General features: G+C 46.3%; 1 long non-coding RNA gene and 1 pseudogene across 1 annotated transcript in view; both read left to right on the top strand.

The window, feature by feature from the left end:
* Positions 1–567: 567 nt before the first annotated feature.
* LOC115292908 overlaps positions 568–24837 on the top strand; it is a 36494-nt gene continuing 12224 nt past the window's right edge. The window contains exon 1 of the long non-coding RNA XR_003909224.1: positions 568–644. This is a non-coding gene — a long non-coding RNA (uncharacterized LOC115292908). The remainder of the gene's footprint in view (positions 645–24837) is intronic.
* LOC115293002 lies at positions 11197–11355 on the top strand (annotated as a pseudogene).

Below are 24837 nucleotides of genomic sequence, written 5' to 3'. Positions count from 1 at the left end.
TAAGCCCCCCACCCCCCAGTCTCTCCCCTGGGCTTTTCCAGGGAACTCCATTTAACAAGAGAATTCCTTGAAGTTCCTGGAGTGTGGGGATGTTGTGCTCTGTGCCTGTGCAAGCCATCCTTCTGGAAGACTCTGGGCTTTGCAGGTTGCATATTATCTGATTGCACCATGAGTCAGGATGGATTGGAGATGCTACTGGCCTCCCAACACTGTGTCATTAGCAATGCAAGACTTGTTGTGGGTACAGGCGGGAGGGCGGGCTGGTCCTGGGGGAGGCGAGTCATTATTTCCGCCTCGGTGCATTCTAATCATATTTCCCTCTGTCAGACAGAGCGGCGCTTTCCATCTTACTGCAAAGTCTGCTTTCCTTCCACTCGGATCAGAAACAAATCAGCATGATCAAGCCTGGCAGTAGATCATTTAGAGATTTTCATCTCTATTAGTAGCCAGGGGTTGGCAGCATCCTTTGAGTGGGTGTGTGAATTCACGTGTGCATTTTGCTTTTAAATAGTAGACGGCACTGCCTCCTCCTTTGAAATGGCATCTATTTTGCACTTTAATTGTCAAGAATAATTGAGGTCATGGAGAAGGATGAATCAGCAGGGAACGAAGTCCTATGAATTCTGCCCAGCAGAATGACTCAGGTATCTGTTTGCTCTTTTCTACTTTTCTTTTTGATTGAAGTATGACAGACTTACACGAAAGTGCCCTGGTGGTGAGTATATGACTGTAAATGTTCCTACATGTGTTGAGAGTCCTGTGGCCACTACCCAGATCAAGACACAGAACATGTGCACTGGCCTAGATGCTCCTTTGTGTCGCTTCCCTGTCAATCCCCATCCCTACCCTAAGTGACCACTATTGTCATTTCTGTCACCATAGATCACTTTTCTGGTTCTTGAACGCTATGCATAGGGAGTTGTACAACCTCCAGCCTTCTGTAGGAGACGTCTCTGATCTGTTATTCTGTCAGGAAAATCCCTCCATGCAACTGTATGTTGCAGTCGTTTGTCCTTTAAACATTTCTGTTTGGTATTCCATTGCATGAATCTATCACGATTTATCTCTTCTGCTCTTACTGGATTGCTTCTGATTTTTGGCCATCTTATATTACCCAAACTGTCTCAGTGTCTATAAATGTGTTCAGTACCCCTTTTCCTCCCAAAAGCCTGCACACTCTATAGGGTATGGTTTGATACCCTCATCTTCTTTGTATAGATGAGGAGCCTTCATAGGGAGTGTCAGGGACTCCACACTGCCCTTGTGGGGACAGAGCCAGGACTAGGACTTCAGTCTCTTGACGCCTGGTCCAGTGACCTTTCCCAGATGCCTGCTAGCATTGCTGCTGAAATTCTCAACATCCCGAGCCCAGGTTAGGGCACCTCTCCACCCCCTGGTGTTGGCAATAAAACCGCCTCTCTGACTGCCGCCACCCTGCGGAGGCACCTCCACTAGCCGGAACCCGCTCACCAGTGAACAAGGGCAGTTCTCCCAGGGCCCTTCAGCACAGAGGGATGCCCTCGATGCTCAGGTGGCAGCAACAATTAAGGTTCTTTCACAAGGAGGCAGCGGAAACCCCCATGTACAGGGCCAGGCGACTAAGCAGTTCTAGCAGGAAGTTGCGGCGTCAGGCGAGGGCAGGGAGCAAGGCCATGCGTTGCGGCCATCACCTGCAAGACACCTGGGCTTCGAGCTTGTCATCGCAATGGATGCAGCCCTCACCTTCCCGCTGGCTCTCTGGAGCAGGCGCTGGTGGGGAGAGTCAGGATGTAGGGACAAGGGTGAGATGAGAGCCCTGGAACCAACGGTGCCCCACGCAGTGCTTCCGGTGATTTCTGAGCCGGGGGCCCAGAAAAGGAACCACTTCCATTCTGTCTCCGTGCAGTACGCCTCGCAGGTCACAGGGCTGTGATGGGGCGGGGGGCAGCGGCAGTAATGGGCTCCGCTGGCTACAGGGGACCCCCCCTTCTCTGGCCTTCACTGCTCCTCCCTGTCCCCCACCATCTCTGTTGCTCTCCTACTCATGCGGCCTTTGTCTCATGATCCTCGATCTGCTTTTTAAAGCAAGGATGAGTCTTTTGGAAACGATGAGAGGATTTACAAAGTGCTGTTGGCACAAACAAGGCCCTGGTCTTCACAGTTGACATGCAGATTAGTGTCCTCATTACGTGTCTGCAGACGCACAAACTGGAGCTCTGAGTTCAAGCATGGTGACTAACTCGTCCTGGTTTTCTCAGGACTCTTCCGGTTTGGGGACTGAAAGTCCTGGATCCCGGGAACCCCATGAGTCCTGGGCAAACAGACACAGTCTGTTCCCCAAAAGTTAAGTGGTCTGCCTCAGGCTATAAGCCAGGGCTGAGATTTGAACTCAGGTCCCTCTGGTTCCCATGGTGGTGTTCTTTGGGCTCTCTGTGGTTCACTTTGAGTTTTGAGTTTGAGTTTAGAGTAAGCTTGAAGGTATTTTGAGCGATCGGCTGGGAAGCCTAAGACATAGGTGCCAGGCCTGCCTCCGAGAGGGATGTAGGTGAGGCAGAAGATGGTGCGGGGGAGCCTGAGGTTGGCTTGATTTGCAGGCAGCCTCAGGAGTGCCCATTGCCCAAAGCCCCTCAGCCTCCCTGCACTGTCCAGCGGATTCACACCGAGAGCAGGAAAAGCCCATTTTTTAAGGTCCTGCTGATGAAGAGACAGTGACAGAAGTACTTGCAGTCACGCTCACCCTCGCCCCCAATCCCGAGTCAATCTGGGGTGTATGAGGTTTGAGCAAGTGGGATAGCCAGCAATGCATGCGACATGCTGACCCTTTGGGCTATGGCCTGCAAGCTGGTGCGGTCCTAAGTTTTGGCTAGTTTCGGGAAGAAGTTATCTGGGTTCCAGGGAATCCCAAAGCTTCCCCCGACACATCTGCTGTGGCCACGAGCAGCCCCGCTCTGCCGGGGCTCAGTCCTCTGGAGTGCACCCCGATTCTCCTGTCCACCAGGGCCCAGCTGGCATCCAACCTCACCCCGCCCCAAGGCTAGTGCACCTCCGTGGACAACTTCATTCTCTTTGACCCAGCTTATTTATATTACTTAAGCAGGATTTGACTGATTACCTAAATTAAACTTTCTCTATTAGAGTTTACTGTTGGGTGCAAAGTTAGGTGATTCATTTGCTATTTGAAGCCAAAGTGAGCTTATTACCCTATCTTGTGCTTTTGTGTGGCCCCAGGGATGCACGACAATTCTCTGCTTTTCTTTCTTGCCCCCCAATCACTATTAGGTAGTTCAAAGAGAATTTAAGGGAACACCTTCTAGACACATTTAGGCAGAGTGGAACAGGGGTTGAGCCATGGGCCTACATTCATGGACAAGCCAACAAATAGGTACGTCATCTTTGCTCTGAGGCCGTGGGCTCACGGAAGGGCTAATATTTTCCAGGGAGGGCGGGGTTGTGTGGGAGGAAGGAAGAGGCCAGGAAGAGATTGATGGATTGTCACCTGGGTGCCAGGCACCATCCTTATACCATTGTGCTTTTAATGTTGTTTCTTTTATTATTATTATTTTTAACATTTTTATTTATTTTTTGAGAGAGAGACAGAGTGTGAGCAGGGGAGGTGCAGAGAGACAGGGAGACACAGAATCCGAAGCAGGCTCCAGGCTCTGAGCTGTCAGCAGAGAGCCTGACGTGGGGCTTGAACTCATGAACCGTGAGACTATGACCTGAGCCGGTCAGATACTTAACTGACTGAGCCAGCCAGGTGCCTGTATTTCAATCTCATAGCAAACCTTCTGAAGTACTAGATTTACACGTGAGTGGTGAGTGACTTGTCCCATGTCTCATACAGTTACTAAGCAACCGAGCCAATATCTTAAACAAGTCTGACTCTAAAGCCCACACTTTTCCTAAGAGTTGAGAACAAATTCCTAGAGAATTCTATTACTGGAGGACTTTAAGAGATACCTAAACACATATCTCTAGTCAGGATTTTCTTTTCAGAGGAGGGAATACCACTTGAGGTACTTAAAATTTATTTTCAGAAACAAAAGACTTTTTAAAAATTGTAAATATCCACTAAACAATCAGCTGGTTTACACAGGCCACTTTTTAATTTAATTTAACTTAATTTAATTTAATTTAATTTTATATAGTTTATTGTCAAATTGGCTAATGTACAGTGTGCTCTTGGTTTTGGGGGTAGATTCCCATGATTCATTGCTTACATACAACACCCAGTGCTCATCCCAACAAGTGCCTTCCTCACTGCTCATCACCCACTTTCCCCCATCCACCGCCCCCACCTACCCTTAGTTTGTTCTCTGTATTTAAGAGTCTCTTATGGTTTGCCTCCCTCTCTCTCTCTCTTTGTAACTATTTTTCCCCTTCCCTTCCTCCATGGTCTTCTGTTAAGTTTCTCAAGTTCTCCATATGAGGGAAAACATATGATATCTTTCTCTGACTGACATGTGTCACCCAGCTTAATACTCTCCAGTTCCATCCATGTTGCTGCAAATGGCATGATTTCATTCCTTCTCATTGCCAAGTAGTATTCCATTGTGTATATAAGTCACATCTTCTTTATCCATTGATTAGCTCATGGACATTTAGGCTCTTTCCATAACTTGGCTATTGTTGAAAGTGCTGCTGTGCACATTGGGGTCCATGTGCCCCTATGCATCAGCACTCTTGTGTCCCTTACACAAGCCATGTAAACAGGGTGGGAAAGATAGCCAAGATTGTTTCAAACCCAGAGCAAGTGAAATGTGTTCTTCTAGGTAAGAAACAATATTGATTACTTGAATCAGCCAGGTGTGAGTGTGAATTCTGACCGCTACTGGCCTAAGGCAAGTCCTTGAAGCCTCTGCGACCATTTCATCATCTATGGGACCAAAAGAATGAGCCCCATTTTGTCAAGCTGGCAACTGTGTTGGTATAGGAAGGTGTCGACAGATGCTAGTTCCTTCCTTTCTCAGAAGTCCTTGTATCTCAGAAGCAAGTCTTCTATGTCAAGTGAAAACGTGAGGAGTCGTTTGCTAGAACACAACAGGGTATGGATGAGGAACGTGCAGAGTTTCCTTTAGGGGATGCTTTCTGTCCCCTTGACCCATGTGACACCTAACTTTCTCTTTGCCCCCTTTCCTGGCTATCTTGGCCCATCACGTCACCTCTGTAGAAAGTGAACAGGGAAGTGATAGGAGACAGATCAACAAGTCAGTGTTGGTCTATTTTAGCCACCCTGAGGGAACAGAGGTGCCTGAACATTTTAAACTATGTGGGTTTCCCCTTTAGAATGCCTAAAGAGCTCCATCAAGAGCTCTGGGAACTTCCCTGACACCCATTGACGGCTATACCCCCCATAAACTGGGGGGCCGAGAGGACTCCCCCAGGGAGGCTCGGACGTGAGGAGGATTTGGCATGGCAGCCATGTACACCCTCCCCACACACAGCTGGTGGCATGTCTTAGGTCTCTCTGGGGGTCTGGCCTGTGGCTTCCAGCACTCACCCCTCATTCACCCCTGCTCGTGCCCAGGTAGAGGCCGGGGCGGGTTTGGACTCAGATGCACAAGAACGCGGCATGTGCTCCTGCTCTCACTGGGGGCTCCCCACTCTTTATTCTAAACCTCAACCATCCTGACTACTTGTGGGTACTGAGCAGTCACAGCCACCTTGCCCCCAAATGCCTCGCAGCCCTGCCTCCTGCTAGGATCTAGCTCCTTGTGCAGAGCCCTTCTGGGCATTGCCCTTCCAGGGATGGTTTTGCTTGCTCCTTCCTGGCCCCCTCTAGGCAAGGCGGCTCGCTCGGAGGCTTCCTGCTGACCTTTCCGGTTTTCATCACCTTGCAGATGAAAGTGCGTTGAGTTCTTCGAGGAAGGGGCTGCGACAAGTCAATCCCAGGTCTTCTGCTCTGCGTTCTGCACCTGAGCCTTCCTCACTCTCCTGCCCACCATGGGTGCCCCAGGGCGGTCCTCCTCTCCCCTGGGGCGGGTTACTGTAGCAGCCCATTATCTACCCTCTACACCAGTCACTGGGGTGGGTGTCCTTCTAGAATGCAAATATGGCTGTGCCATCCCTCTTGGGGGCTTTCGTAGGTCCCCTCCTGCCCATGGGCGAGCACATCAATCTGAATCAGGACTTTACTTGAAAGATGGGGTGGCGGTGTGAGATGGGGAAGGGCAGGTGGCTGATACACTATGTGCCAGTGGGCAGATGACCACCGTGTGTGATCGGGGTTCTGTCCTGCAGGGTCCCTGAGAGACTGTAGAATGTGCCCTGTAATTGCCACTACTGGGATTATAAACCCAGGGTTTCTCCAAACACTCCCATTGGCCCTTGGCTGAGTTTGCTCCCTAGGGTCTTCATTATCTGACGCTGGGCTCTGCCAGGCACAGGGGCCCGCCAGCTCCCCTGGCCAGCGGCTGCCTCCAGGCAGAGTGCAGGTGCATGCAGGAAGCAGCTGTTTGTGGAGCAGTGAGTGCTGAGGGCAGTGGGGGGGGCGGTGAGGGGGAGCTGGCAAGATGCCCACAGCCTGGCTGGGAGCCCGCCACCCACCTCTCCAGCTCTTCCACTCCGCCAGTGCTTGGGCTCCAGTGCCCCTGTGCTGCCTGTGGGGACCTGCACCACCTCACTGGGTTGTTTGTCTTTTGCCTCCCTGCTGTTGCTTGTGATATGCCAGCTGCCTTGGATGCCCTTCTCTGATTTCTCCATCAGGTTAACCTCGACATCGTTTTCAAAATGCAGCATTGCTTCCTCCAGGAAGCCTTCCTTGATTAACCCCTTCCCCAACCTGACTCAGATGCCCCTTCCCAGTGGCTTTTGCTGAGGAGCTTCCTTCTCCCCAGACTGTGGACCTGCAGCCCCTACACCCCATGTGATTACTCCTGAGTGCGCATGCGGCCTGGCACATAGCACATCTGTGTTGGACTGAGTTCTGCATCTGTGTTTCATTGTGTAGCACATGGCTTGGACTACACTGGGGTCTCGAATTGAACTCATCTTTGCACCACTCTCTTTTCAGAAGGAGCAAGGAAATAAAGTGGAGATCCCCCCCCCCACGCCCCTATACTAGTGGGGAGAGGCACTTCATTCTTCCATCCAGAGAAACTGGAGCTGAAACTGGTGACCACAGGGAGGTGGAGGAGGTGGAAAGCACTAGGGAAAAGCACATGCGTGTGCACACTCACCCCAACACACACACACACACACACACACACACACACAGGCATGCAGGTGCTAGAAATGTGGACAGACAGGTCCACACGCAGACAGAGAAAAGACAGAGGAACCACAACAGACAGCCTGAGAGGGACTGGCCCACAGGAAAGGGAACACAGACCAACGGGGAGGCAGGAACAGAAGACAAGGAAAAGAGAGAGAAAAGGAAGAAAGGTAGTGGGGAGCCGGGAAAGCAGAAAGTCAGGCCCACGAATGTGCTAATGGGAAAGCAGGGACTAAGAGCCTGGGAAGGCGGAAGCCTAGGTGGCTCCATGGGTTGAGTGTGGAGGGGCTCAGGTTGGCGAGTTCAAGCCCCGCCTTAGCAGCGTGGAGTCCGCTCTGGTCCCTCAGTCTCCCTCTCTCTCTGACCCTCGTGGTTGCATCAAGGCATCTGCTTTGGTGGCAAGCTGTGTGTATTGTTTGCGGGACCCTCTCGACCCCCTCTTTCAGAGGCTCAAATCCACTAGGAACAGAGCAGACTGAAGCAGCGGCCTCCACGTGCATGTCTGTGGCCTTGCACTGCTGGTCTGTGGTGGCTCATGAAAGAATAATGACCCACATCAATTTTTAAAGCTGCTCAATGCTCCTCACAGGCCAGCTGCCTAAAAGTTTGCGAAGTAGGCAATGTGGCTCAGCGGGAGAAGGCCACAAGGCTCGACCCAGCAATCAGGCTGGGCGGCACCGGATTGCTCCTGGGTGGGGGCAACGTGCAAGGGCTGGGACAGAAATGGTTCCGCCCACCTGGTGGGTCACAGAGCAGTAGCTGAGGGAATAGGGCCCTGCAGGAATTCTCTTCCTCCTGAGCCCCATGTAGACTGGATTCGGGAGCTTGGGAAGAATTCCAGAAGAGGCAGGTTTCTGTGATGAAATCTGTGGCCACATTTTCTGGCCTACATTGGCTTGACGGCCGCGGTGCCAGCTATGAAGTTAAGGACTCTCAGCTCTGAACCCCATGTTCTGCGCTCTGCAAACCCCTGATCTGCCTTGCCAGCTGGCCCCCTGCTAAGAGTTGCCAGTAGGGGGCGCGAGAGGGAGAAAGGGTTTGCGCCCCACTGTTTTCCTGCTGATGGGTGGTGGGCAGCACCCCAGCAATGCCCGCCCCCCAACAGCGCCCTCTTGTCCCGTAGCAGCGGCGGAATGCCGAGGGGGGCTTTGCCAGGGCTCAGGGCCAGCCTCACTGTACCCCCTAGAGACACCAGTGCCAGCCAGGTGACATCCCCTCCCCAGCAGCCTGGACCCCGTCTCTGTGGGGCTCCCCTTCCAAACTTCTAGGTTGTAACGATTCCAGCATCTTTCCAGTGTTGCCCCAACCCTGAGGGGTCTCACCTCACCCTAGGTGTTCTGGGTCTTGGAGTACTGAGAATGCCATTTCCCGGCGACCTGCGCAGTCCCAGGCCGTCGAGAAGGAGGGTCCCCTGCTCCCTGCCCTTGCTACCTCGGTTATCTCATTACCGGTTATCCATTAAGATAACAGTTCTTTACAGTAAAATTTCCCGGTGAGAATACTGGTGTGATTTCCGTCTCTCTTCGGCGACTTGAAGCGTCCTCATGTCTGATGCTTAGGAAGCCGTGTTAAATCAGAGAGCGTCCGTTCCTTGTGGGGAACATCCAAAGGGTCCCACTAACGAGTATGGCCTTGTTTTATTGCTGCTATTTTGATCACTGCTGCGACAGAGCAGCTGCTCTGGGCGACAACGGCCCTCACATGTGTACGGCATCTCAGTGTCGCAAAACACTCCGGCCACCTCTTCTCACGGCCCCGTGGGGTCGGTTCCCGCCGTGCCAGCCATCCAGGGAGGGGGAACTGACCAAGGCTGCGTTCCCTTCTGAACGTGTGGCTGGCAAGGGTCTGCGTGATCTGGTATGTGGCTGATGGCAGAATTCAGCCACTCAAATGATGTCCCACTGAGAGTCCACAGTCCTGGCGAATCACACGTGGCTGAGCTTCAAATTCGAATTTTCCACCCCAGTTCTTCCTTTTTTCTTTTTTACTTTTCTTTTCATTTCTTTTCCTTTCGGTTCTTTTCATTTCATTTCTTTTCTTTTTTAACTCGCAGCCCGTCTTGAGTTTAATCCACCTGCCAACCAGCGATGGTTACCTTCCATTTTCCTGTTTGCTTTCAACTGAGCCCGCCCTGCTTTTGCCCATTAGGCTTTGAACTTTGTCTATCTCTCCTGGCTACGTGGACCGCAGGGAGGCGCGGGCCAAGAAACTTGGCTTTTTGGGTCCTCCCCATTCTGCTAGGCGTCTCCTTAATGCTGGTGTCCCTCATATTGCCAGTGAGTTAGCATTTAAGCTAAAAGCTTTCTAGAACCTTGGACTTAGACCTGGTTCACTTAAAAGGCATTTCCCAGAACACTCAATTTTATTAATACCATAAAGCAGTCCATGTTAAATAGCAGGGTCATTGCCTATTCCCAAACATCTGCAGTCTGAGCTGCTTTATTTGGATGGTCACTGAAGTATTCCCAGCAACGGCATTGCTGGGTGGCACTGGAGAGGTTTGCCTGGATCGGGTACTAGAAGGGCAGCTCCGGACCTCTTTTCTGCCTCTGTGTCACCCGCATGCCACCTGTGTGCTGCCACCGAGAACAGAAACATGCCTGAGGGAGTCCCTGCTCTCAGACTGCTCACAGCATAGTTAACGACACCAGCTCTTTGCTTAAAGATGCTGCAGCCTTGTCGGAGGGGAAGGAGCACTGTATTTGGAGTTAGGGGAGGGGAGAAGTGAGACATTTGGACAGATACCAACTTGTATGATCCTGAGTTTCCTTAACTTAAAAATAAGGATACAAATAATACTGTCCTAGATTGGGGAGTGATTTTGAAAACATTAGGATCCATGCATGGCCAAGTCCACCTTTCCTATCATCCTCATACCGTCTTAAGGAAAATATACCCAAAATAATGCAATGGGAATCAAAGACGTGTTTTGTTGATTTCTAAGCAAATACCTCAAAGTCTCAATGAGTTGCATTGATTTTATATTGCTTTGTGGCCTAAGAGAGCACATATTTATTATCTCACAGTGTCTGTGGGTCCGAATTTTGGGCATGGTTTACCTGGGTCCCCTGTTTCATGGTCTTCCATGAGGCTGAGATCCAAGGGCTGACCAAGGTTGGGTTCTCCTCTGACGGTTTGGGCGGCAAGGATCTGCATGGCTCCATTACATGGCTTTTGGCAGAATTCAGCTACTCATATGCTGCTCGACTGAGAGCCTCAGTTCCTTGCAGGCTGTTGGCCTGAGGTGACCCTCAGTTCCTTGTCACACGGACCTCTACAAGATGGCAGCTTACTTCATCAAAGACAGCAAAGGGCAGAGTCTGTTAGCAAGATGATGTAACACTACTATGCAGTCTGATCATGAAAGTAGCATCTTATCATCTTTGCCATGTGCTACTGGCTAGAGGCAAACCATCGTCATGGGGAGGGGGTTATATCAGAGTGCGAAAGCTAGGCGGTGGCGGTCACTGGGGCCATCTCAGAGGCTGCTTACCACCATAGGGCTCTTCAGTACAAGCTGGATAAAGAATATGATTCGGACTTGGGTCTATAGTGGGGACCTCCACATATCTCTCCCTTACCCACCCTTTAAAATCTAGATCTTTGGAACCATTCACTGAGATGTACCTGTAGAGGGAGGTGTGAGCCTTCAGGTGGTCCGCCTATCCATCTCTGGCATATTTGGTGGAAGGGAAAGGTGGATGGAGCCGGTTTATCCCAGGTGCCAGGCCTAAGCAGGAGGCAGGAGGAGAGGATTGAGCCTGAGATCCCACATTTGCAACGCTGTAACATGCCAAATGATGATGTGGGGTCTAATCAGTTTGGTCAGCAACTCCCTTACATGGTAGGGGTCCCAGCAGTGGGGAGAACAGAGGCGGCCTCATGGGAAGAAGGGCTGGGCCTTGTGGCCTGGTGGCTGTGAAGGCTAAATGGGAGAGTTTATGGGACTGGACCTAGTGTGTTAAACAGTATTTTAACATATAATTTTTAAGGAAGTTTTATATCGCTTTGTGTGGTGACAGTATCATAGCCAATGAAGTTTACCTGAGGCATGATTATTGCTAATTGAACACTTTTCCCAATACCCCGCCATGATGACTTGAAATAAATGAGTGTTACCTATATATAAAATAAGCTCCAGGATAAGAGGTTACCATAGGTAAGAGGGTCCAGGAAAGAGCTTGTGGAGGAAATTAAATATAAAACGCTGATAAGCAGAGGGAGGCCAGGTGAGGGAAAAGGGGAAGAAGTGGGAAGCACTTATTCATTCGCTCAGCAATCAGGATTGAGAGCTGACTCTATGCCGGCTCTTAAACGGAAAATGTGGAACTAAAAATAATAGGGTGGACAAATGGAAGAGCCCGATGGGTGCACACATAGCTTAACCATACACTGGCCCGAGCTCAAAGGGGGCCTAAAGGAGTAGAAGGGTTAATTCCTGGACAGATGAGGGAGGGAGGAAAGGGGTAAACAATAATGACACAGAGAAAACCACAGGAGTGAGATCCAAGACGTATCTTGCAGGCTGAGGAGACAGTGGATGAGGTCTGGTTGGAGGGGGAAGTTTTGTGCAAGAAAGACTCAGGGGCTGTACACACTCTACCCAATAACAGTGATGATCAGGGATCTAGTTGCATCTTCCTTCTCTTAGCTGCTGTATCAGTTAGCTATTGCTGTGTAACAAACCACCCCCAAATGAAATGTATTAAAACATCACCTTTCTTTTCCTCTCCTCTCTCCTCTCCTCTCCTCTCCTCTCCTCTCTTCTCCTCCCCTCCCCTCCTCCTCTTTCTTTCTTTCTTTCTTGCTTGCTTGCTTGCTTCCTTCCTTCCTTCCTTCCTTCCTCAGCTTTACTGAGATATAATTGATACATAAAAAAACTGTACATATTGAATGATATGATTTGATGAGTTCCAACATATAATATACTTGAGACAGCATCACTACCACAATCAGGGTCATAAATGAATCCAAAATTTAGTTTCCTCATGTCTCTTGGCTTTTTGTTGTTGTTTTTGTGGAAACACTTAACCTGTTAACAATTTTTAAAGTGGACAACATGGTATTGTTAATCGTAGGCCCTGTGGCAAGTCTCTAGAATTCATTTATCTTACACAACCGTAACTTTATACCCATTGAACAACAAGTCCCCCCATCCCCCTTCCTCCATCCTCTGGCAGCCACCATTCTGTTTAACAATTCCTATGATTTTGCGGCCTGGCTGAGCTCAGCTGGGAGGTTCTCTTGCTCTGCATGATATTGGTTGGGGTCACTCCTATGTCTGCATTCAGCTGAAAGTTTGGCAGGGAATAGAATGTACGAAATGGCTTCCCTGACATGTCTGTGCCTCCGTTCAGGAGTCTAGAATGGCTGGCTACACCACCATCTCCAGATGGGCCCTCATTATGTTTCTACATGGCTGCTGGATTCCACATGAATAAAAATGGAAACTGCAAGGTCTCCTAGGGCACTGGCTCTAGAATTTGTACACCAACATGCTTGCCACATTCTATTAGTCAAAACAAGTCCCAGGGCCAGATTGAAGAGTCAGGGAAATCGATTCCTTGCAGGAAGGAGCGGCACATGTATACTGGGGTGTCAGTACCCCAGATGGTCTACCATAGCTGTGCACTCGTCCTCATGCTTGGTGTGACAACAAGACTCAGTTGAACCGTGCAGCAACTGAGACCATTCAAGCAGAGGGAAGGGATCCCCTTGAAGGGCCGAAGGCTCTGTCAGCTCTTAGGGGCCTACGTTCCCACTGAAACCATGGTGTTTTTGCCAGAGAATTGGCCAGTCCCAGCTCAAAGAAGAAGAAGAAGAAGAAGTTTTCTCTCAAAAGTAAGCCAGACACGGGATGCCATCAGGATTTGAAAACATTTCTTCAAATTCGATACACTTATAATCCAAAGGCAGGTAATGAATTCTGCTTCATCAGGAAAGCTTCAGTCTCCTTGATGAGCATATGCAACAGAAACTGAACACAAAAGGCATAAAATTACCATGGTGATGGCTAATTGTGGTGAATCTGCATATATTAGTTCACAGTAACACAAATAACACTCGGCAGGCTAAAGAGCTAAGATACAGAAAGTATTGTTCTGTCTAAAAGGTTGGGAAAAACACAGTCTGCTCTGATTAAAGTAACATGAGAAATATTAGCAAATTAAATATTACTTAATGGTGGATAGGGAAAGAATATCCTCATTTTCTGCAAAGCTGTTTGGGCCTCTGGTTTAGGATTATGGTGTGATGGACTACAATGTAGTTGGGAGTCTCTGTAATCAAGAGACATCAGAAACAGAGTATCGAGTTTTGGGGTCCTCTTATCTCCCCCTCAGCAGCTGTTTTTACGTTGGCGTCTTCTTCCCCAGATGCCCGACCTTCTCAGTAACTGTGGGAGGCGCCACAGGGAAGACTAAGACAGGGGCCCTGCTGTTAGGGAGAAATACGAGCCTGAACTTTACCGTCATGCCCAGGGGGCCTCAGCACCTGCCAACTCGGGGCAGTTTAGCTCCATGGGACTTAATTTCCTTATGTATAAATTGGGAAATGTATGCATCTTGAATAAGATAGTGGGTAGAAAGCAGCCAGAACATAATGGTTGTTTAATGTCAATGATATTAGAAAAGACCAGTGCACATGAAATAATGGCAGTCAGGGAGACTCCAGGGAGGGGCTAAACCACAGGGTTTGGACTCTAGCTTTTGGAAAAATTCAGAAAAGGTGGTCAGGCTTCCTGAATAAGGGGAGGCCTGGGCTGATGTAATTGGGGCAGGCCAGGAGGCTGTGCTTGGAAGGCATCTAATGAGGGAACATGTGGAGGCAGAAATAGGCATGTTGGTGGACAGTGGGGAGACTTATAATGATGGGCAGGAAAGAAATGGTGACTCGTGCTGGAGTCACATCATGGAAGGCAGTGAAACCTAGGCACAGGAGCCTCTTTAGCAAGGAGGCTTAAGCTCTGAATGCCTTTAGGAAACTGCACATATTCCCAATTATTTTAAGTTTGTGTGATATACTCCCTACTTCCCAAACAAATACACTTCAGTTTTTCTTTCTTTTTCCAAATCACCCTGTCCTCTTCACTCTGTAATTTGCTGTTTACTTCCAAGTGCAATTAAAAGGCTGGGCCAAAAGCAAATGGAGCACATCTTGCCAACTCTACCTGCAAAATACATTGCATTTGCTTAAATGTGACTCAGATTTGGAACGACCTAAAAAGGAAAGGGCAATAGTGTTTGGGTGGTGACAGAACCATCCATTACTTGCTGGGAGCCAAGACAGGGAGCCAGCAGAACTGTCTGAGAAAAGACGAGCCATGAAGCAAGATTAATAATAAGTCTTCATGCCTGTGTTGTGATTTAGCAGAGTTCAGAACATTCTCACAGCCAGTAACTCATGTAATTTTTAGGACAACCCATGAGGTTGTTAAAGAAAATGTTGTTGTCCTTATTTTACACATGGGAGAGGTGAAATGGAAAGATCAAGAAGGCTTGCCCAAAGTCACACAGCAAGCAGAAGGTGGGGCAAATGGAGGCTCAGGTGGCTTGTTATGTTTTTACCCATCAAACATATGTTCCATATGTGCTGCTCCTGACTCTTGCTCTGCTCACCCCTACCCTGGTCCTGTCCTCCAAGACACTGGGTTAGGGATTAAGTAGTTGGGAAACCAATCAGAAGGCTACTTTGGTGATTGAGACACAAGGGAGGAGGGGATGCATGATTATAAATTCTCCCTCTTTTCCATGACCCCTCTGGGCATTGTTGTGCAGTCTCCCAAGGGGCCTCCTTTCTTTTGTCCTCTCTTTAAACATTGACATCTCTCCATGTTTGGCCTTGGTCTCTATTCTCTTTTCAGTCTTCATGCTCCCACGGGTGACAGCTGCCTCTCTCCACCATGCTTTTGTCATCATTTCTAAATTCACATCTGTAGCCACACTCACTCCCAGCTCCAGATCCATTTAAGGACACTCACTTGACTCACAAATCTCACCCTCTCTATTTGTTTCTGGACTGGCCTTTGTTCCTTCCTACTCCTGAACCCTAAATTCTCCCTCTCCTGTGAATCCTTTTTAGTAACAATGAAAATTTCTCCCACTAAAAAATGAAAACGAGGAACAAGCTTCCTCAAATGATCTTTGAACCCACTTCTGTCTGCTACCACAGACGCATTTCTCCTCTCCTCTTCATGTACAAACATCTCTGGGGCATTTTGTGTGTTTTTTTGTCTCCATTTTCCACCTCCCACCCACACTTCTCTGCTCACTAGTCTGGCCCCCACCATAGTAGGTCTGGCTAGGATCCCCAGGGACCTCCATATCACTAAACCTAGTGACACTTTCTGTGCTCACCTTATAGGTCTTCTCTGCAGAAGTTAGTATGGTGAACCACTCCATTATTCTTGGATCATCTTCTTGGACCTTGGCTTCTATGACATGACTCTCTCCTCGTTTTCCTTCTATGGTCTCCCTGATCCACCATGTTTGATCCCCCATTCACATTCATACTTCTAGCTTCATTCCCTATGTAGTCCTTTTCACAGTTTGAAATTCTATATTTATGTGATTGTTCGATTAATAATATCCTTCACATTTGACTGTATGCTCCCATGTAAGAGTAAGGGTTGGTGACTGTTCTTACTTATGTGGGCTCCTGGGGCCTAACAGAGTGCCTGATGCATAATAGTACTTTGGCAAATATTTGTCGACTGTGAAATATACACAAGTGGATATTGGTCCTCTTCGCGTGAATGGATATCTCAAAGGCATGCCTCAAACTGAACTCATCTTTTCTCCCTTAACATGTGCCTTTCCCCTCCTTACTCTGGAATTCCCTATTGAGGTGAATGACCTACTTGTCCACCCTGTCACTCCACTAGAAATCTAAGAATCATTCTGAATTATTCCTTTTCCCACCACACTTAGTCACTAAAGTCCTATAGATTCTGTCTCATTATTGCATGTATGTACACCCCTTTGAACCCCACCTTCCCGAACTTAATAAATAAATTCTTCTGCTGGAAATACTGGAATAGCTTCAAATTTGTGTTTCTGACACCACCAACACTGTCTCCTAATTCTCTTTCACTATTGGAGTCATTGTTCTGAAATTCTTGTGTGCATATCATTTCCTTCTCAAAGTTTAAACAGTCTCCTATTTGGGTGAAAGATCAAATGTAAACTCCTTGGCATTCTTTTCTTGCTGATTGTTGCTACAGGTTCAGAGTTCCCCTTCCTCTTTGTTCCCTCTCCTCCCTCTCTCTTCTTGACACATCAGAGGCCCTTCCCATAGTGTCCATGTGTTTGTTGATGTTCTTTGTTCTTCCTGGGATGCTCTCCTTGGCCACCTAGCAAATGTTTTCCTGTCCTTCTAGCTCAGCAGCTGGACATTACTTCCTTCTGGGAAGCCTTTCTTGCTCCCCTCCTTTTAGGCAGATTGCACACTGCTCCTCTTAGGTCTCCAGAACACCTTTTATACACTGGTTCTAAAGTAAGGACCTACTTTTGAGTTTGGATTCCCAGGAGAGGGGCATCATGCTTAGCTCACTCATGCCTGGCTGACACACAATAACTGATTTTTAAATATATGGATATGTTGGGGCACCTGGGTGGCTCAGTCGGTTAAGCATTGATGTCAGCTCAGGTTATGATCTTGTGGTTCATGAGTTTGAGCCCCACATCGGGCTCTGTACTGACTGCTCAGAGCCTGGAGCCTGCTTCCGATTCTATGTCTCCCTCTCACTCTGCTCCTCCTCGACATATGCTCTTTCTCTGTCTCTCAAAAATAAATAAAATTAAGAAAAAATAAATAGATGGATATATTTTCATCAAAGGAGGTAATTTTCTGCCACAGGAACCCACCCACATAGGCTAATTTATGCAAACAGAATTCATGCTGAGGCTTCTGGGAAATGATACCCATGCTGTGTGCAGCACAGCTAGGCTTTGAGAATATTCGAGGGTTGTCAGGCAGTTGTTCCCTTAGTCTTTCTCCGGAGCTTCATGCTTTCTTGGCTGCTCCTACCTGCACATCTTCTCTGTTCTCTTCGGCACACCAGCCTTTTTTTGCGAGGCTTTCAGTTTCTGCAGTGCCATAGCCTTGGCTGGCAACCAGCTTTGAGTCATGGGTCTGCCTTCTGCACGTGCTGTAGTGCCAACACCTGACTTTCAATGGTCCCTGTGTCTCAGTTCAAATTATCTAGGAAATTTATTGGTTCTTGGCCAGCCAATGGGCTGGCTAGCTTTGAACCGATTCAATTCACTGTTGTGAAGGGGGGAGAGTCACTTGGCCTGAAGCTGTTGGTTGCAATGGAGTATCTGACAAGGCATGTGGAAGGGGCAGGTAAACTGGTAGACTACTAAAGAAGGGACAAACCCATAGTTTTATAATTTGCTTATCAGAACCACTGCAGCTGGGAGTGATGTGAATAGTGGAAGCCATGGATGGTCAGTTCTCCAAGCTTTCAGTGCCCCAGAGAATCTTCGGTCCACCTCAGCCCCGTATCAACTCCAGCTTTCTCTTCCCATCTCCAGCTGTAGGGTCTTCTGGTCCAGCAAAGCAGACTCACACCTAGGATATCAGACAGAAGCCAGCTGATAACTCAGCATGCGTATGGCCCAGCCTTCAAGTGTTTCAAAAAGGTTTACTTCTATAAAAGCAATTCTGGGGACAAAATGTTCTTTGTCCTGAACTGGCATTTCTAGAGGGAGTAGCTCCAGCCACGTGCATGTAGGGCTTTAGACTCTGGCTGGGTCTTCTGTTCTCCAACTTCCCCAGGGAACTGTTTTCCTGGATCTGCAAGTATCCAGAAGTGGTGTGGAGTAGAAAGACCACAATTCTGAAGCCAGACAGGCTTCTGTTTCATTTTTATCTATAATCTTTGCATGCTTATATTTTTCCTTCTCCGATAACCCAAGATAATTTCCCAGGGAACACATTTATTGAGTTGGGTGTCCTAGGCTCATTTCGGACTTATGATGCAAACAAGTCCAGGGATACCTCATTTATTGCCTCTGACCAGTAAATGAGTATATCTTTCAACTCAGGGCACCCCGAGTCTCTGAGCCATCTGATAAAAGAAATGATTTGTGTTTGAGGTTCAGATATGATGAGATTGATGTTGTCAAGATTGATGTTTCTATTTGGCCATCTGGATGTATGCCTTTAAGGAATTGTCAAGAAATGGCATGTTTGATATTATTTGGGCTTCTGGAGGCTGGAGAACCAGGCTTAGAAGAAGAATTTTTGGGGAAGTTATTAAACCTCAGTTTCTTTTTTTATGAACTATAGACTGTAAGAAATGTGCTGTAGGAGGAGTCAGGCCTGTCAGAGTCTTGGACACGGTAGCTTGAATAAATAATCAGTGGAAGACGGTTAAGGCTGCTCTATTCCTCTGTCTCTGATAATAAATATTGTGCAAGTTGTGCTAATTCCCAGGACACAAGAGGGCCAATGAACAAACTGAGGAAGTTTGAAATTTGGTAGTCTCCAGCTTGTCAGCCAAATCAAGCCTATTTGAGTGCTCTACCTATAGTCCCAGTGTTCTGTGGCCAAGTAAACTCTGCCTGAAAGGAAGCTTAAAAGGTTTTATTTACAATTAAAAAAATAACTGCAACTTTGGTTATATATATATATATATATATATATATGTATATATATATAATCTAAAAGTTCATAGGGTATGTAGCACTTAACCAAGCTTGTTTTTAATTTTTTAACCTTATTTTTGAGAGACAGAGTGAGACAGAGCATGAGTAGGGGAGGGGCAGAGAGAGAGGGAGACACAGAATCTGAAGCAGACTCCAGGCTCCAAGTTCTCAGCACAGAACCTGATGCAGGACTTGAACGCACAGACCATGAAATCATGACTTGAGCTGAAGTTGGACGCTTAACTGACTAAGCCACCCACGCACCCCTTACCAAGCTTGTTTTATGATACAATGCCTTTCCCCTCTTTCCTTTTGGTAGAATATTTTATGAGGCCCTCATTATACGAAGCACTAGTAAAGCCGTGCAGCAGTGAAATTCCACAAACACTGGTCCTCATTGTGCATGTATGAAGGACTGTGTTAAATATTGTAGGAGATGAGACTAGTCAGGGCTCCTTCAGTTGTATAAGATTAAGATCCAGTTTTAGCTAGTTTAACTGAAATGTGGAACATATTGACTCAGGTATCTTGGAAGACCAAGAAGAGGGCTAGCTTTAGCTGTAGCACTGTCAAGGTGTTCCTTGTTGAATGTACGTTCAACAATGTTGAGTGACATTGTTGAATCTATTTCTTGTCTCTTCTTAGTGTCATTAAGGGACAGGCTTTATTCAAGGGCCAAATGCCTTAGGTTGGGTTCCCAGGAAACAGACTCTTGAGTAGAAGGTTTACTGGGGAGAGGTCTTTGGCATTACACATGTGAGGAAGTGAGAAGAATGTGATTGGGCAGCAGCAGAAGCTGAACCTGAAGTCATTGCTGCTGAAGGCTCAGCTAATTCTACAGGGAGCTCTGGAACCCTTCAGAGTTGCGGCCACATGGAAGCAAAGAGTCTATGGCTTTCTATTCCTCACTCAGAGGTCGCAGCACCAACTGCAGAGTAGTGGCTAGGGTTGCTCTTTGGGAGGGAGCACAACTCGATGATGTATTTCCTTATGGAAGAAAGAAAGTCCCACGGCGAGACCCAGTTCTGAGCTACCAGCCACCAAGACTTTGGGCAGCTGGGGAGATGAATGTGTTGGCCTTGGAAAGGGTAGCTAGACAGAGCAGATCCACTAAAGTCAACCAACATGATCCTGCCAGCTCAGGGCAGAACCTTAGAACCTTCTTACTCGGTATTTCAGGAGAGAGACTTTCCTTTCAGGTGATGTTTTATGAAGAGGGAGTTTCACTGGGGGCCTACTGCCCCGGTGATGGAGGACTGGAGGTCATGTGGTTGGCAGATCCCCTTCATGGATAAGAGGCAGTCCTCCAAAGGAACGCTTGCTGCGCTGACAGAGAAGGGAACTAGTGTTAGCTCTAGTCTTCAAGATCCAGAGAACGAAAAAGCACATCCTCAAGTGATGATTACTAATACTTTTAAGGCCCCAGACCACTTTGTCTTCTTGTTTTACAGGTTAAGAGAGAGGAGGAAACCTTGTTTCTAGTTTACATTTGCACTCACGACCACATCTGTATTTTACATTTAGATTTTGGAGACAATTCTACATATAGCATCATGTGGGCTGGTCCGTTTTGATTAAAGACGTTTTTAGAAAAGACAAGAGAAAAAAAATTAGGTCGGAATAATTTCCAACCTAAGGTACATAGAAGTACCCTCCTGTGAATATTATTGTCTCACTTCAGTCGTTGTTGAAAGATTTATACTGGTTCATTAATAATGATGACTCGCTCATATTTGTTGAACGCTTACTCTTTGCCAGAGACCCAAAGAGGCATTTGATATTCATAATTTTAAGCAATCTTTATGACAATCTTGCTGTAAATATCATTACTGTCCCCATTTGACAGGTAAGGGAACTGAGGTTAAATGCGGTAAAGTAATTTTTCCAACGTCTTCTAGGTGATCAAGGGGATTTGACTCTAAAAACAGGTGCTCTGCTATCTTGCCTTATTACTAATGCTGACAGCTTTGGACCAGGGCTTTTGAAAACAAGTTTTTACCTTTGTCAAAAACTTAATTCCTTGATTCCTGTATAGCGAATTAAAGAATTTGAAATGGAAGATATCCTGAAATGATGACTTTTAACTTCTTTCATGAGATATCTCCATCTGTATTGGAATCATGTCTTTAACAGCTTCACATTAAAATTGGTTTTTCCAATAATATCAGCATGAAAAATAATGGAGGCTAAAAAGTTTGTTCTTGATACTACCATCCCTTCAAATGTTTTTCTTCTTGTGTTTCCTCATAACTCTGGTCCCCAAAAGCAAGGCTTTTACCTATCTGTACTCATGACAGAACTATTAGGTGGAACCAGGTGGAATTTTCAATATTTTACAGTTTTCCTATGAAAATGGTAATTGATATGGGTCAGCCTAATATTTTTTCAGCTTTCATTTAATATTTTGTATTAACCTTTTTCCCATGTTGCTACACAGTCTTCTTGACATCCAATAAAGTGTAAGTTCTCTTAATTGTTCTTTGTGTTGTCTTTCATTCTTTACTATAATAAACAAATACCTTCCTACACAAATATTTCTTTCTCTGGATTAAATCCTTGGGATAAATTCCTAGTGATGGAAATTACTGGATTCAATAAAATTAATATTTTATCTTTTGATATATATGGCTAAATTTATATTACAGACAGAACCTATTTAAATTGCAATCAACAGTGTGTAAGTGTACTAACTTCATCAGAACCTGGTTAGCCTTGGGTATTGTCATAATTTTTGATAATATAATAAGTGTAAAATGGTACTTAATGAATATTTTAATTTGTTTGTCTTTGATCACAGCAAGGTGGAGCATTTTCATATGTTTGTTTACTAATTTCAATTCCTCCTGCATAGATGATCAGATCATATCCTTTGCTCTTTCATCTACTGGACATTTTACTTGATGATCATTGTGCATAACATAGATAGTAACCCTTTATCTTCCTTTAAACACATTTTAATCTTTTTTTCTCTTAAGTTTTATTATATTATTTCAGGAGTTATAAGATAAATCTTTTATAGCATTCTATCTGAATTTTCCCATCAACGAAAGCTTAGAGAGTTGTAATTCCTGTATATATTTAAATATATTTTCTTTTATTTTATTCTTTGCCATATTTAATAGGATTTTAAAATATTTACTTTTTTAGTGATGCAGAATTTATTTTGATTTATGGTATAAATTGAGGACATAAACTAATTTTTTATTTTGCTAATCAGAGATCTCTAAGCTATTTCTTAAATTTGATTTTCTTTCTCCATTGTATAGAGAGGTTTCCTTCAAGAGTATAGAAACATTTAATCTGATGGAATCTATATCTGGAGCATTTATATGGCTTTCACATTTTTTAATGGTTCCAGATGTATTTTAATACATGACAGGATGGATGGTCTTCTCCACTCATTTTCAATTTTTAAAATTTGAGAACATTTAAATACCTCTCTCCCACCCTCTGCCCCCATTTTTGCCTCTATTTTTTCCAACTTAGGTCAATTTAATAATATTTTACAGTTTCATAATTCGATTAGGTTTAAAAATTAGTGTATCAGTTTTCTTTTGCTGCTGTAAAACACCACCACCAACTTAGTGGCTTATGGCCATGCAGATTAATTACCTAATAGTTCTGCAGGTTAGAAGTCTGATGCTGGGCTCCCCTGATCAAAACCAGAGTGCAGGAGGGATGTGGTTCCTTTGTGGAGGCTTTCGGGAGAGAATTTCTTTCCTTGTCCCTTTCGGCTCCTAGGGGTTGCCTCTATTCCTTGGCTCATGGGTCCGTCTTCCATCTTCAAAGGAAACAGTGCTGCATCTTTCCGAATGTTTTTCCCTCTGAGGAGCCAGAAAATGCTCTCTAATTTTAAGGGTCCTGGTGAATAGATCAGGTTCTGGATAATCCAGAATAATTCCCTCCCATTCCAGGGTCTTCACCCTTGGTCACATCTGTAAAGTTTCTTTTGCCATGGAGGATAACACATTCATAGGTACTGAGATTAAGATGTAGACATGTTTGTGGGGCATTAAATTTGCCCCCAAGGGCACCTGAGTGACCCACCTGGTTCATTGTCCGACTCTTGATTTTGGCTCAGGTCATGATCTCATGGTTTGTGAGTTCAAGCCCCATGTCAGGCTCTGCACTGATAGTGGGGAGCCTGTTTGGGATTTTCTCTCTCTCCTTCTCCCTCTGCCCTTCTCCCGCTCATGCTCTCTATCTCTAAAAAATTAATTTGCCCACAAAAAGTAGCATCAGAATTTTGGTGGTAGGATTATGTTAAATATATGTTAAATGATTTTGGCAGAATTGGTATTTATGCTGCATTTCACTTTCCCATCCATCAGGAAGTGATTACCTGGTGGCATTTTCAGTATTACTTTATTGGTTTTATTTTATTTTATTTTATCTTATTTTTTAAAATATTTATTTATTTTTGAAAGAGACAGAGCACAAGAAAGAAAGTAGAGGAGGGGCAGAGAAAGAGGGAGACACAGAATCCAAAGACAGGCTCTAGGCTCTGAGCTGTCGGCATAGAGCCCAACACGGGGCTCGAACTCAAGGACCATGAGATCATTACCCGAGTTGAAGTTGGACACTTAACTGACTGAGCTACCCAGGCGACCCACTTTAGTGGTTTTAAAGACCCCTTCTCTTTAATTGCACTCCTTAATCTTCTAGTTCATGTGATGTTATTGTGAGGAGGACTTCTGTTTGCCCATACTCCTCCCTAGTACCTTTTTCTAACAACTTACTGCTTGACGTCCTTAATTCTTATTCCCTAATGTAATCTTAACTTGGCGTCCACTCTACAAGGAGAAGCATATGCTGGCAATATATGGTGCCATGGGAATGCGGCTCCCAGGCAATGAGCCCAGTATGCCGTATTGAAAAAATCCGTTTTCACCGCTTCTTTGAAAATATGAAAAAATGCGGAGCATTGAGATGACCTTCAAAGCTTAAGAAGGGTTGTTGAATACCACGTTTGACCTAGTTTGCTCAGTGTCCTGAGCAGAAGGACACCTAGTAGTCCAGGAGCTGCCCTGGCAAAAGAAAGTGGCATATGGGCCTGGGGTGGATAGGCGAGGCCTTGCTTAGGGACCCTGCACAGCCCCTCTCTCCAAATGATTGATGAATTTCTACCTCGGCACATTGCAGCTTGTGACCACTTCCTTCTGAGTTTGATATTCATATCAGAAGGAGACTTGTGATGTGGAAGAAGGGTCTTTGAATTGGGAAACGGGAGGCCTGGTTCAAGCCTCAGTGGGGAGCTGGGCTGAGCCATCTGGTGGCCAAGAGGCAATGTGATTCCTTAGGGGATGGATTCTCTTATCTGTAATAGGGGGAGTTGGACTAGCTCCATCAACTTTTCAGCCGATGGAGATCGGAAAGAAGGTAAATTTCATTTGAAGAAGGAATAAAGCACCAATTATTTCAATTCCCACTTTTCCCTGTTACATAAATTCTGGGGTAACACTTGGGAAGCAGAAGTTCTTTTTGACCCTTCACTTGAGAAATGTCATTGACCTTGCAAGCTAAGTCTCATCTCAGCCCATGCGCCCTTGAGCAGTCTCAGAATTCTCTAAGGAGTGACGCTGGGCCCTGACACCCCTTCTAAATAATAGGTGTGGAGGATTGAAAACCCATTGGTTTTCGGACACTACATCTTCCTAGGCATGGAAAGTAGGAAGCCTTTGCTGTGGAGGCCAGGAGGAGAAACCTTACAGGCTCGTCTTTGGGATTCAGAATCAGTCTGATGATTTGGCTTGTTCAGGAAAAACTCCCTTATGGATCCTGTTGAGATGATCTTTCCACTCTGTCTTATGCACTGACACATCTTAATATTTTGTCTCTTCACCAGCGACTGTTCCCTCCCCTGCAGATCAGAAACTGATGACCCACAGGGCCCAGAGGATGGCTTGGAGAAGCAGTGGTCTCAGCCAAACTTATCAGATCACAATCCTCTTCCCTGAAATTCTGCCCATGACCCATCTTCTCCTTAGTGTCAGT

Source organism: Suricata suricatta, chromosome 5 (assembly GCF_006229205.1).
Source record: "Suricata suricatta isolate VVHF042 chromosome 5, meerkat_22Aug2017_6uvM2_HiC, whole genome shotgun sequence".
Taxonomy (NCBI): Eukaryota; Metazoa; Chordata; class Mammalia; order Carnivora; family Herpestidae; genus Suricata; species Suricata suricatta.
Note: the sequence above shows the minus strand (reverse complement) of the source record. Positions and strands in the feature narration are given on the sequence as shown.